The following is a 13,313-nucleotide window of genomic DNA, read 5'->3' on the forward strand; positions in this document are numbered from 1 at the left end:
GTTTGCACACTCTGCTTTGGCAGCCCAGGGTTTCCTGGTTCGGATCCTGGGCATGGACCTACACACCTCTTGCCAAGCCATGCTGTGGTGGCATCCCACATAGAAGAACTAGAAGGACTTATAACTAGGATATACATCTATGTACTGGGGCTTTGGGGAGAAAAAAAAAGAGGAAGATTGGTAACAGATGTTAGCTCAGGGCCAATCTTCCTCACCAAAAAGCATAGAAAAAAAAAAAGAACAGCTGGTTGGGAGGTTAACTCTGGAAAAGAGTAGACATCTATACTATACCTTAGGAAGTTAGGAGTTGTGTATAGGTGAGAATCAGATATGTTTGGATATGGAGGGAAGAAGTCATATCTGAGGACTTGGGGTTTTCTTTTTGGTATTAAGTAGAAAGACAGTTACTCTTTGAGGCTGGGATTGATGACGGTAAGGTAGGGGACATGAGGTGGGTGATGAAAGTTTGTTGTAAATACTGTGGGGACTGGGAAAGAGAAGTGTTTCAAGATAAATAAGTGAAAGGACTGGTGAGCAGGGCCTCATCTGAAATTGGAGCTCATAAGTTTATAATCTGCCTATTTTACATAAAGTTTCCCTGGCAGTGTTCTGCAGTCAAGAACAAAGCAAAGACAGATCATATTGAAGATGGGTGAGGAAGGAGAGAATTGAGATACAACGGAGACTGCTGAAGTAATTGAACATGGGATGCAAGCTAAGAGGAGAAGCTACTAAGGCAGAACTGGGCTAAGAGACCCAAACAGTGGGGAAGGGTATAGAGGTAATGCCAAGCAGTGATTAATTAAAATACTAATTTAATATTGGTTTGAGTTATAGTAGTAATGAACTTTATAGTTTATACCTCAAACTAACATTTAATATTTTCAGTCTTGAGCCTCTTACTGATTCATTGCAGGTGAGTTTCTAGCTATTTTACTTTATTTTCTCTAAAAAGAAAATTTCTAGAAAGCATCATCTTTATCGTTACTTACCATTTATAAAGTACTTGTTTAGATTATTTGAAGACCCTACCCTTTACAGACCTAGATATAAAATATATTTTACTAACAAAGATAAACTGTTAACTCTAGATTATTTCTGCTCTTGAAAGAAGCAAGGCAGGGATGACCCAAAACAGTGAATAAATGCAAGTGCCATTTTTGTTCTTAGGAATATATTAATATGTAATTTCTTCTAGCAGCTATTTTCAAGGTAGGGTAGATTATATAGATTTTATTTTAAATTTGCTTTTTTGTAGGCATTTAATGTGTCTCATGGTTTACATATTTAAGACATATGTAATCTCCAGTAACTTTGGATGAGTGATTTTAGGATTTATTTGCTTATCTTTGGCCAAGACACAAAGAACCGAATACCAATGCTCTAATCTGATTCACTTTGACAAAAATTTCCCTGGTAATACAGTCATATAAATGGCCCAAAGGAGTAAAATAAAGCATTCAAGTTATATTTGGTTTTCATTGAATTTTTTATGTACTAGAGACAGATTTTATCTCAGTACAGTTTTATCATTCGATTGCAGGCCTGTGACCCTTAGTTAATTTCGCTGGCTGCTATATTATGTTATTTTAGTGTATTAAGTCTCTCATGAGTGCTAGGGAAAAAAGACATTGCTTTTATTTTGAATAACACATAGATTTAAAAACTATATATATGTGTATAGTTTTTTGAAGAAATTTATGATTTTTATTTGTGATAAGAATGTCACACATGAAATATTTGTTTGATAGCTATTTAAAAATAATTAAATTTAATATTGTAAATAGTTATACTTTTTATCCATCTAGCCAAGATTATTTCCTATTGTTCTTTCTTGTCACTAGATTGAAAGTAAATAAGGAACTTCAGGAAACACATACATTCAGAGTTTCCTGCAAGGCACCGGGTCTCATCTTTGTTAAATGGGAAAGTAAGAAAAAAGCAAATTAGATTAGTGCAACTTTGTTCTTATTTTCTGGATTCCTTTAGCTTCTTCCATACTCCTTTAGTGCCCAAGATGAGTATACAAATACTTATTTATATGACAGCCATAATTTGATAGTATTTCTTAAAAGCCCAGATCTTTGTTTAACTTTTAGCTTCATTATTGAGATTGTTGTGAGCAATAATGTATATGATACATATTTTTTAAAATTTTAAATACTTTTCAAAAGTATGATTAAACTAGATTTTGTCAGATGATAAATCTTATACTTAGTATAGAAGTATATTGTTATTTGTGTCTAGGCTGTATGAAAGAAGCTTAACTATACCATTTACCAGAAATTAGCTCTTAAAATTTCAGAAGTGTTGTGGGAAGTGCTTCTTAGAATATGAGATATTTAAGGTATTTTAAATTACTATGATTAAAAAAATAATCTCTACTGATTTCTATCAAATTCATCTTTGGTAGTATATTACAGTATGGTGGTTCTTTTTTTTCCTTGCGTATCTCAGTACTTCTAAATTCAAGGAGATCAAGTTTGCCATTTTTTGTTTGCTTTAAAGAAAATAGCATTGAATATTGATTTTTTCTTTTTTACTAAACTTAAATCCAAAATTATATCAAAAAATGCTACTTCTGTCCAGCGTAAAAAAAAAATCCCACTTTTTCCTTACCTTCTCAAATTATAATAGGCAAGTTACAAAAGTTCATTAGTAAGTCAATTATTTGGAATTCAGAACACATTTCCTATTGAAAGTGCTAAAAGGATGGCTCATAGTAGTATATTTATCTCACATTGCAACTCCAGAATTATCTCTTTGCTAAGAAAACATAGTAAATTATACTGATGAAAATGTATAGTGTCTTTTTCCTTGAGGGATAATTTTCTAGCAATCCCAGTCTTATAAAATTCTTTGACCCTAAAACTGCCCTGAAAAAATAAAGTCTTAAAAAATTCTTATTACTATCAGATGTTAATTATTGCTGTCATTTATTTTTAATATAAGATGGACATAATAATTTGTTAGTATAAATAATTGTTATTTGATTAGTAATTTATCTGATAAGGAGAAGAAGGCAGAAGAGGAAAGCACTGGGTGCCTGAAATGGATGGGAGACAGTAGTGAAATAACTTACTCTTTTGGAGAGGCAGAGTGCTGTAGAGACAGAGGCATGTTATTTAGAATCAGAACATCTGAATGTAAATCCCATCTTCATAATTAACTGGTTAAATGATCTAAAACCAAGTTACTCTTGAACCTGTTTCTTTATCCACATAATGGGGATCATTGATTCATTCAGAAATGTTCTTCTTACTAGGTTGTTAGAAAGGCTGACAGAATAATCTGAATGAAAGCAAGCAATTAGGAACTGTATAGTGTTTAGTCAAATATTAGTGACGATGTAATTCTTCTTACTGTCTTGCCTCTCCCTTGCCATCCTCGCTTCTTTCACTGATGACATATTTTCACTGCACTCTTCGTCTTAGGAGCCAGCCCTGGTGGTCTAATGGATAAGATTCAGCACTCACACTGCCACAGCCTCTTCATTTCCCCTTCAGGGAGCCACACCACCCATCTGTCAGTTGTCTTACTGAGGCCACTGCGTGTTGCTGTGATGCTGAAAGCTATGCTACCGGTATTTCAAATACCAGCAGAGTCACCCATAGTGGACAGGTTTCAGTGGAGCTTCTAGACTGGGAAGAATAATCTGGCCACCCATTTCCAGAAAAATTGGCCATGAAAATCCTATGAATAGCAGCAGAGCATTATCTGATACAACACTGGAAGATGAGAGGATGGGGGCAGGGGAGACTGAGCAGATTTCTGCTCTGCTGTACACAGAGTCCCAAAGAGTTGGAATCGACTTGTCTGCACTAGCAACAGCTTGATCTTAGGACTTCAGAGAATCTTTAGAATTAGTGGTGGGAGTGAGGCAATCCAGGTTTGCCCAAGTCCCAGGTGATCTTTTTTTTCCCTCCCAAATAAGGGCATTAGGCAGAGGAATAGAATGGAAAGCAACTTTTCTGGATCAGCTTGTTTATTTTCTCACTCTTGCCTGACAAAGTCCTGTCTTCCTCAAGGTGGAGTATAGCCTAAGGTGCCTCATAGTCCTGGAGTGTGGTCAGTCTCTCTCTCTGCCTCTACCCCATCCTGCCTCATTCCCATGTGTATCTCCTACCTCTCCCCACATCTCTTCTTCACCACTCTTTCTTGTTACTTTTTAATTTCACCCTTCACTTGCTTTCTTGTTGTTTGCCTACAGATATGCTTGGGTTTCCCATGGCCTGAAAGATTCTTGCTCAACTCTTAGTCTCATTTCTTTCATCACCAAAGAGATGTTGATCTTCTTGCCTTTATTACTGAATTTTTGTGGTATGGCTTCTGCCTCAACTACTGTCATAAAACTGTTCTAATCCTGTGTCCTTTCTGAAGTTAGTAACCTCCTTGACCTCTCTCTCCACAGCGTGTTGACCCTACTGTTTCCACTTTCCTTCTGGACACTTCTCCCTTGGCTTCTATAAGGATGGTATTTTTGATTGCTTTCTTCCTTTCCTCTTAAATGTGTTTGCCTCACTCCTTGCTCTGAGCTCTCATTAACTCTCTTTTTCTGTACTCTCTCCCTTTGAAATATTACTTTCCTGTAACTAGAATTATTTGTCCTATTATTCCTATAATGTAATTGAACTAGGAACAGTGATGGAAAATTCAGGGAGGGAGGATTCTGTTCACTACAAGGAAGAATTTTTTTCCTAAAATAATTATAGTTGTTTACAGTAATGCTCTGCTTTTGAAGCAGTCAATTCTCCATTATTGAAAGTTCTCAAGTGGAGGCAGAAAGACCGCTTGTAGAAAGGATTCATGTTCTAGGTAGAAAGTTGAGCCAGATGATCTTTTAAAGTCTTGTCCAACTCAGAGATTATAAGTTTTGTCTCATCCACTCCATTCCCATGGATTCAACTTTGACCTTTATTCAAATGTCTTCCAAAGCATTGTTTCTAGCCTCTCTGCCTTCTCATCCCTCTTCTGTCCTACAAGCAGTTTTTGTCATCAAAATTGCCTCTGTTGTAGGCCACTGTGTTTTCTAGTTTCATCATCATTTTCCAGTACTCTTTTTTTTTTCCTTTTACTGGCCTGGCTTTGAGGACTGCTGTTCTGTGCTGCGGCTACTTTTCTAATAGTAAATTATATCTGCTTATATTGGTTTGCTGCTTTCTCTCCCCCCTTTTCCAGCTCCAAACTAGGGGCAGTCAAGCAAAGGACACCAATAGAGGATGCTCGGGATCCTAACATTTAAATTTATTGTAGAACTTTATATGGCACAGTCCAAATGTTAATGCTTAAGATGTTTATAATAATAAATAGTAGTAGTTGCAGTTACTTATTGAATATCAGCTATGTGCCAACTATTGTGCCATGAGCTTACATAGGTTATATAAGTTATATTTCATTTAAATCTTACGACATTCCTATGAGGAATATACTGTTGCTGTCCCATTTTACAAATGAGGAAACTGAGGTTTAGGAAGGTAAGAAAGTTGTCAAAGGTCACGCAGCTAGCTAATAAATGACGGAGGTCTGACTCACTTTATGGCCAGTTTTCTTAACCAGAATATTATACTGTGTTATAAGAAAGGTAGAGTGGCTGGCCCTGTGGCCAAGTGGTTAAGTTCACGTGCTCTGCTTCGGCAGCCCAAGGTTCCACTGGTTCAGATCCTGGGCGCAGACCTACCACTACCCATCAGGCCATGTTGAGGCGGCATCCCATATAGCACAACCAGAGGCACACACAACTAGAATATACAGTGATGCACCGGGAGTGGGGGTGGGCTTTGGGGAGAAGAAGAAGAAAAAAAAAAGGAAGATTGGTAACAGATGTTAGCACAGCTGCCAATCTTTAAAAAAAAAAATGTAGAGATCTAGAATCAAACTTTAGAAAGTCGGGTAATGTTATACAAACAAGATGATGTATTTTTGACTTAGGTTTTTAGATTGTTTTGAATGTGTGTGAACCTGTATGAGACATTGTTAGTGGCTTGTGTGTGCTTACCTCTTTTTCCACAATAGTCATTTGTTTGTTCATTCATTCACTGAACAGTAATGCAGTTTACGGAGTGCTTAGACTCTGTGCTGGGTGTGGTATAGGAAGGTGAATGAAACAAATATTAGTTTACAGTATAGTGGGGGAGACAGGAAATAGGTAAATAAATTATCAGTTATAATTTGAGAAAGTACTATGAAGATCACAAACTATAATGCTAGTGTTAGAGAATAACAGGGTGTGTATGTTGGATGGGGGAAAAGATCGGAGGAGGACATGTTGAGATACAGTGGTCAGGAAAGACCTATTATCCCACTAAGCAAGTATAATGACTGTTAACATTTTGTTGTATACCTTTTCATACATTATATATAGCTATATAAAGTTTTTATATCAAAATGAGATTGTACTATATGTTCTGTTTTGTAATCTCATAATTGAGTCTCTTGAAACAATAGCCATTGTTTTTTAATTTCCTCACCTTCTGTTCAATGCTAACCTCTGCAGTCTGGCTTCCACCTCCACTGTTGGACTTGACATTGCTTTCTCATGTAACTGGTGACTTCCTAATTGCCAAATATAAAGGATGTTTTTTTCCTTCTTATTTTATCTGCAAATTCTGAGCTGATATTTCTCTCCTCGTTTTTCTCCCACCTTCTGGGATGTTCCTCCTTTATCACAATCTTTTCTTTATATCTTTCTTTCATTTCTTTCTTCAGAAATATTGGAATCCTCTTAGGTTTTGTATTTGACCCTCCTTACTAATACTCTCCTAGAGTGATGTATTCAAAATTCAACACCAGTGTCCTAAAGTCTATAATGACTCTCCACAATCTTGTGGATTAAGTCCAAACTCCTTTGTAAGATTCCACCCAGTTTAAGGAATATTCTTTTTTTAATCTAAAGAACAAAAGAAAGAAACCATTGCTAATATTTGTTGTAAGGATTGATACCAGCACCTTCAGTCTGTCCGTATGTTCATTTATCAGATGGTCACATTTTAAATAAGTGAGCAAGCACAAGGGATTAATGGTGGTATCCTTCACTTAGTTCATCCTTGTGATGTAATATAGTTTACATGAGTAGTTAATTGGGTTTACAGATTATGTTATCTAGTTTTAACTAAACCAACTCTCACAAAATGTCCAATTAACCTAAAATGATTCCTGTGGAGAAATCACATCTTGGATTAAAGATAATACTAATAATGGAACCACAAGTAAACAACAAAGTACAGAGCTGCGTTCTCCTGCTCCTAGTTCAAACTCTTCCATAGTCATACATAACAGTACTCAAAAGAATTATCAAGCATAAGAACATGTTATGTGATTTTGTTTTTTGTTTTTTTTGCGTTTGTTTTTGCTGGGAAAGATTTGCCTTGAGCTACCATCCGTTGCTAATCTTCCTCTCTCTTTTTTCTTTTTTTCCTCCTCAGAGCCCCAGTACATAGTTGTATATTCTAGTTCTAAGTCTTTCTGTTTCTTCTCTCTGAGCCACTGCCACAGCATGGCTACTGACAGATGAGTGTATGGTTGTGTGCCTGGGAACTGAACCTATGCCACTGAAGCAGAGCATGCCAAACTTTAACAACTAGACCAGCAGGGCTGGCTCTGTTTTCTTTTTAACAAAAAAAAAGTTTTCCAAATTTGCTAATCTTTTCAGAGATGGCATGTGACTGACAGTAATATTTAACCAAACAAACACACTCTCTCTCTCTCTCTCTCTCTCTGTCTCTGTCTCTGTCTCTCTGTCTCTCTCTCACAGTCTGTTCTTTCAAGGTGTTTTTTCTTTTTAAATAAAAAGTGAGAAAATAGTTGATTTTCTAGAAACAATCAAGCTATGGTAAATGTATTTTGAAAATGGATGTTTGGAAATATTCCATCATTATGTGATTTTGTTAAGTGATGAACTCTTCAAAAACCCAGAATGGAGTTTACTAACCTGTTTTAAAAACTTCAAAATAGAGAGTTTAGAAAGTATAATCAGTGATGCAGTAATGTATTTCTTCTATTTCTACATACATTTGTGAGATATCTTTTTTTTTTTCTATAACAGGCATTAAAGCCAGGTATAAAAATAAATTGAACTAAGAGCCAAACATTTGAATTACCATTTCATAAACTGTTAAATCAAGATTTTTAATAATAATAGGCATAGTGAGTCACTTACTATCAATTAAAAATAGTGAGAGTAAAAAGATATTTTTTGCCATTAATTAATAAAATAGATTATTTAAAAAAGTCTTTCCTCTTTATGTAATCTCTTAAAAATTTCCATTTACTGCAGTTTTATATGACACATATTGATACAATGATACCCCATATAATTTATAAATGGTGATTGCTTAAAAATTTTTGACTGATAGGATACAGGATCAAAAAAATTTACAGACTGCTGATATAGACAATAAGCATCCCAAGTTCAATGAAAGGCTAGTTTTCTGTGGGTTATAGTCATTAGAAAAGATTCATAGTGGAGGTAGGTGTAGAGCTGAAGCTGTTTAATAATAGCAGTTTAATAATAGCATTGTTCCTCATTTAACAAAGTGTCATGGTTAATTTTGTGTGTCAACTTGACTGGGCAAAGGGATGCCCGTATAGTTGGTAAAACATTATTTCTAAGTATGTCTTTGAGGATGTTTCTGGGAGAAATTAGCATTTCATGCAGTAGGCTGAGTAAAGAGATCTGCCAGCACCAGTGTGGGCAGGCATCATTGTCATCCAATCCTTAGATGGTCCTAGTAAAACAAAAAGGCAAAGGAAGGGCAAATTCACTCTCTTATTTTTTTTTTCTGAGGAAGTTTCGCCCTGAGGTAACATCCATTGCCTGTCTTCCTTTTTTTGCTTGAGGAACATTCGCCTTGAGCTGGTATCTGTGCCAGTGTTCCTCTATTTTGTATGTGGGTCGCTGCCACGGCATGACTGCTGATGAGTGGTATAGGTCCACACCTGTGAACCAAACCTGGGCCACCAAAATGGAGCACGCTGAACTTACTTAACCACTAGGCCCACTGACTTGAGGTGGCCCTAGCTCTCTCTTCTTGAGTTGGGGCATCTATCTTCATTGGCCCTCATACATCAGAGCTCTTGGTTCTCCGGCCTTTGGACTCCAGGACTTAACACCAGCTCATGCTATTGGCCTCAGACTGAATTATACCATTGGCTTTACTGGTTTTACATCTTGCAGAAAGCAGATTGTGGTACTTCTCAGCCTCCATAACTGCATGAACCAATTCCTTTATTAAATCTCCTCTTCTGTATATCCCATTGGTTGTGTTTCTCTGGAGATCTCTAACTAATATACACAAAGTAATTTGTTTTTATAGGAGAATATTTGGAAAATTAAAAAAAGCACAAACAAAAATAAAAATTTCTTACAATTCTCTTATTTGGAGGTAACTATTGTTAATATTGTGGTATATGTCTCTGCAATTTTTTTTGCAAATACGCTTATTTTAAACTAGAAAATTGGGATCATACTGTGTGTATTGTTTTGAAAACTGTTTCCAGTTAACAGTATGTGTTAAACAATTTTTATGTCATTAGGTATTCTGCAATCCTATTTTTTAGAAGTTTTAATTGTGGTAAAATACATATAAAATTTACCATCATAACCTTTTTTAAGTGTACAGTTCAGTAGTGTTAAATATATTTACATCGTTATGCAGCTGATCTCCAGAACTTTTTCCTCTTGTAAAACTGAAACACTGTACCCATTAAACACTCCCTGTTTCTCCCTCCCCTAGACCCTGACAGCCACCATTCTACTTTCCGTCTCTATGAATTCAACTACTTTGTTACCTTATGTAAGTGGAATCATACAATATTTGTCTTTCTGTGATTGGCTTATTTCACTTAGCATAATGTCCTCAAGGTTCATCCATGTTGTAGCATATCTCAGAATTTCCTTTCTTTTTAAGGCTGAATAATAATAATAATCCATTGCGTATGTATACCACATTTGTTTATCCATTTATCTGTGAAGGGACACTTGGATCGCTTCCACTTCTTGGCTAATATAATGATGTTTCTGTGACATGGGTATACAAATATCTCCTCAAGACCCTGCTTTCAGTTCTTGTAGGTATATACCCAGAAGTGGAATTGCTGGGTCATATGGTAGTTCTATTTGTACTTTTTTTGAGGAACCGCCATAATGTTTTCCATAACAGCTGCACCATTTTAAATTCCCATCAACAGTGCGTAAGTGTTCCAGTTTCTCCACATCCTTGCTAACACTTCTTTTCTGTTTTTTTTTTTTAATACCCATCCTAATGGATGTGAGATCTGCAATCCTATTTTTAATGGCAGTATAATCCATTGTTTGGTTGTACTAAATCTTATTAACCAGCTCCTTCTTATTTAAGTGTTTGTTTGTTTCAACTTTTTCATTCTTAAAAATAATTCTGGGGTTATTTCTCATATTTTGAAGTGTGTGTATATTTGTTTTCTTAGGATATGTAATCTAGAAATGAAATTTAAAATGACCTTTGAAGGGAGAAGAGGCATTATTACAAGAGTAGAAAGATGGTATTAATATTCCAGGAAGGGCAAAGCCATAACAAAGACAAGGAAGCCTCGATAGCATGATGGATTAGGGACAAACAGCACCCTGTCTGGAATAGAGGTTATCCAAGGGTAATAGGAAATAAGGCTAGAAAGGATGACAAGCATCAGATTGTAGAAAGCCTTGAATACCAGTTTGTGAAGCTTGGCCTTTGTTTGGAAGGTGATGAATAACATTAAAGGTTTTTGAGCTGAAGTATGACAGAATGAAGACTTTCTGGAACATTAATCCTAAAGTAATATGCAGAATGGTTTAGACTGGAAGCAGAGAGACCAGTTAGGGGACCACAGTATGATAGAAGCATGATAGAGAGCAGGCAAGTTTAGATTTTATAATGTAGGATATTTTATAAAGTAGCGTGTCACTTTTGAAAAATAGGAGAAGGGAAATAAAATGATTAATTAGTATATCTCTATGTTAACCACTGGTAAAATGTTTTGTATACGTTGAAATGGTAGAGGGGAAAAAAAAACTTTTGCTATTACTTTACTTGTAATAGGCAATTTCATGGATAGTTAGGTTAGAACTGACTAAATGTTTTTGTGATATCAGTGTTCTCTGAAAGCAGTTACTATTACAATGTAGAAGCAAAGGAAGAAACTTTTGCACAGTTTCTGGGTAATGTCTGTGGTAAATGTTTCTCTGTCTCAGCTGCCTTCTCATTCAGCCTTTAAGAATTCCAGTTTCTATATATGGTATTATTCTTATGCAACATTAAAATTTGATCGAAATCTGTTGATTTTTTTCCCTCCATAATTGAAGTTATACAATAATGTCATCTTCAGGTAGATTAGCACTTACAAATGGAATGTTTTTCTTCTCTCTGATATATTTTGCATTGTTTATCTATTTAACATTTGACAAATATTTAAAGTTTCTTTCCTCTGACTTTTTATTGTGAAAATTTAAAAACATAAGGAAAAAGTGAAAGAACAGAACATGTTACACTCATATATACTCTACTTAGATAAGGCATTTTTAACATTTTGCGATATTTGTTTTAACTGTGTGTATTTTTTGCTGAATCATTAGAAGTAAGTTGCAGGTGACATCGTACTTCACTCCTAAATACTTCAGTATTCATGTTTTAAGTATAAGGACATTTTCTCATGATCTCAGACCATTAATAAGATACCTAAGAAAATTAATAATAATTCCAAAATATCATATAACATTCAGCCCATATTCAAAATTTCCCAAATGTCCCAAGAGTGTATTAGAGCCAATTTTTTCTTTTTGAACCAAGACCCAGTCAAGGCTCACATAGTGCCTTTAATTGTTGTCTCTTTATTCATTTTAATATAGAATAGTTCTCTACCTTTTTAAAATGACATTTGATCTAAGTGTCCACGCCAGTTTTTTTGTAGAATGTCTCATATTCTCAGTTTGTTGGATTGCTTCCCCATGTTGTGGTTTAAACATCACTATCCTGTTCCCCTGTTTCCTGTAGACTGGAAGGTAGGTTTAGAAGAGGGGTGCTTAACCTTGGGTTCACAGACTTCAGAGGGTCTATGGATAGAATTTAGGGAGTCTCCGAACTTTGGATGGGGGAAAAAATTGAATCTGTATTTTAATTCAGTGGTTCTCAACAAGGGTGATTTGTCTTCTCCTGTCTTTTCCCCTACCCTGGTTGTTTGGCTTTGTCTGGAGACATTTTTGCTTGTCACAGCTGGATGGAAGGGTGCTATGGCATCAAGTGGATAGAGGCCAGGGATGTATCTAAAGATCCTACAGTGTACAGGGGGAGAGTTCCCAACAACAAAGAATTATCCAGCTCAAAATGTCAATAGTGCCATTGTTGAGAAACCCTACTTTAACTGAGTTTTAGCATTTTCTTTAATTATGAATGTAGGAACCCTTCACAGGGATACTAGCACTACTTGTGACTTTGTTACCAATAGAAATTTCAGATATTTTCATATCCCATTAAGGTGTTGCAGGTATCTCAAAATGTATTTATTGCAGAAATTAAGATAGATTTCTTATTAATCGAGAAACAAAAATATTTCTATATTACAATTTAAAAACATAGCTTGACAGCTAGATATCAGTATAATTGTCCACTATAATCATATGTATTTTATGCATTATAAACATTCTGGGAGGAGGTCCATAGACTTTACCAGACTGCCAAAGGAATCCGTAGGATGAAATAGCTTAACCCCTGGTCTAGAGGCTTTATTAGATTGCCTTAAACATTTTTGGTGAGAATGCTTCATAGATGGTGATGTTTATGTCATATTGTCATTTCACGAATCACATCATATCTAGTTGTCTTGCTATTATCAGTGATGCCAAGTTTGATGATTTAGTTAGAGTGATGAGAGCTGGATCCTTTTTTCCCTTTGCATTGCTGAGTAATCTATACGTGCTACTTTGGCACGAGGTGAGTTTTGTGTTTCTGAACAAGCGTTCACCTAATGGCTTTAGCATACATTGATGATTTTTGCCTGAATCGGTTTTTACCTTGGGGGTTACAAAATGGTGATTTTCTAATTCAGTCATACCTTTACATTTGTTATTGGCATTCTTCTGTAAAGATATGAGATTTCCTTTCCCCACCCTACCCCACCTCCTTTTGCTCATTTCCCCCCTCCTGTGGTGCCCTAAGTATCACTATGGATTCATTAACCTTTATTTATTCAATATATTGCACTCAATTAGGTTTTTTTTTTTTAGTACTCAAATTGTCCAGATTGGCCAGAGGGAACCCCTTTAATTTGGTCCTTTTCGCTTTTGACAGACCCTACTCATCGTTGAG

The 13,313-nt window shown here is 35.6% G+C and overlaps 1 protein-coding gene across 5 annotated transcripts in view; it reads left to right on the forward strand.

Annotated features, from left to right (window-relative positions):
* Positions 1-13,313, forward strand: part of VPS54 (VPS54 subunit of GARP complex) — a 106,249-nt gene that overhangs the window by 10,671 nt on the left and 82,265 nt on the right. For 2 of the 5 annotated variants that reach the window (XM_046662400.1, XM_046662402.1), the window contains exon 1: positions 9,740-9,791. The exons of 1 other annotated variant lie outside the window; for it this stretch is intronic. The gene's annotated coding sequence lies outside the window, so the exon portion shown is untranslated. Of the gene's footprint in view, positions 1-9,733; positions 9,792-13,313 lie in introns of those variants that run through there. 2 more of the 5 variants (XR_006888735.1, XM_046662403.1) reach the window with 2 other exon arrangements.

This window comes from Equus quagga, chromosome 5, assembly GCF_021613505.1.
Source record: "Equus quagga isolate Etosha38 chromosome 5, UCLA_HA_Equagga_1.0, whole genome shotgun sequence".
Classification (NCBI taxonomy): Eukaryota; Metazoa; Chordata; class Mammalia; order Perissodactyla; family Equidae; genus Equus; species Equus quagga.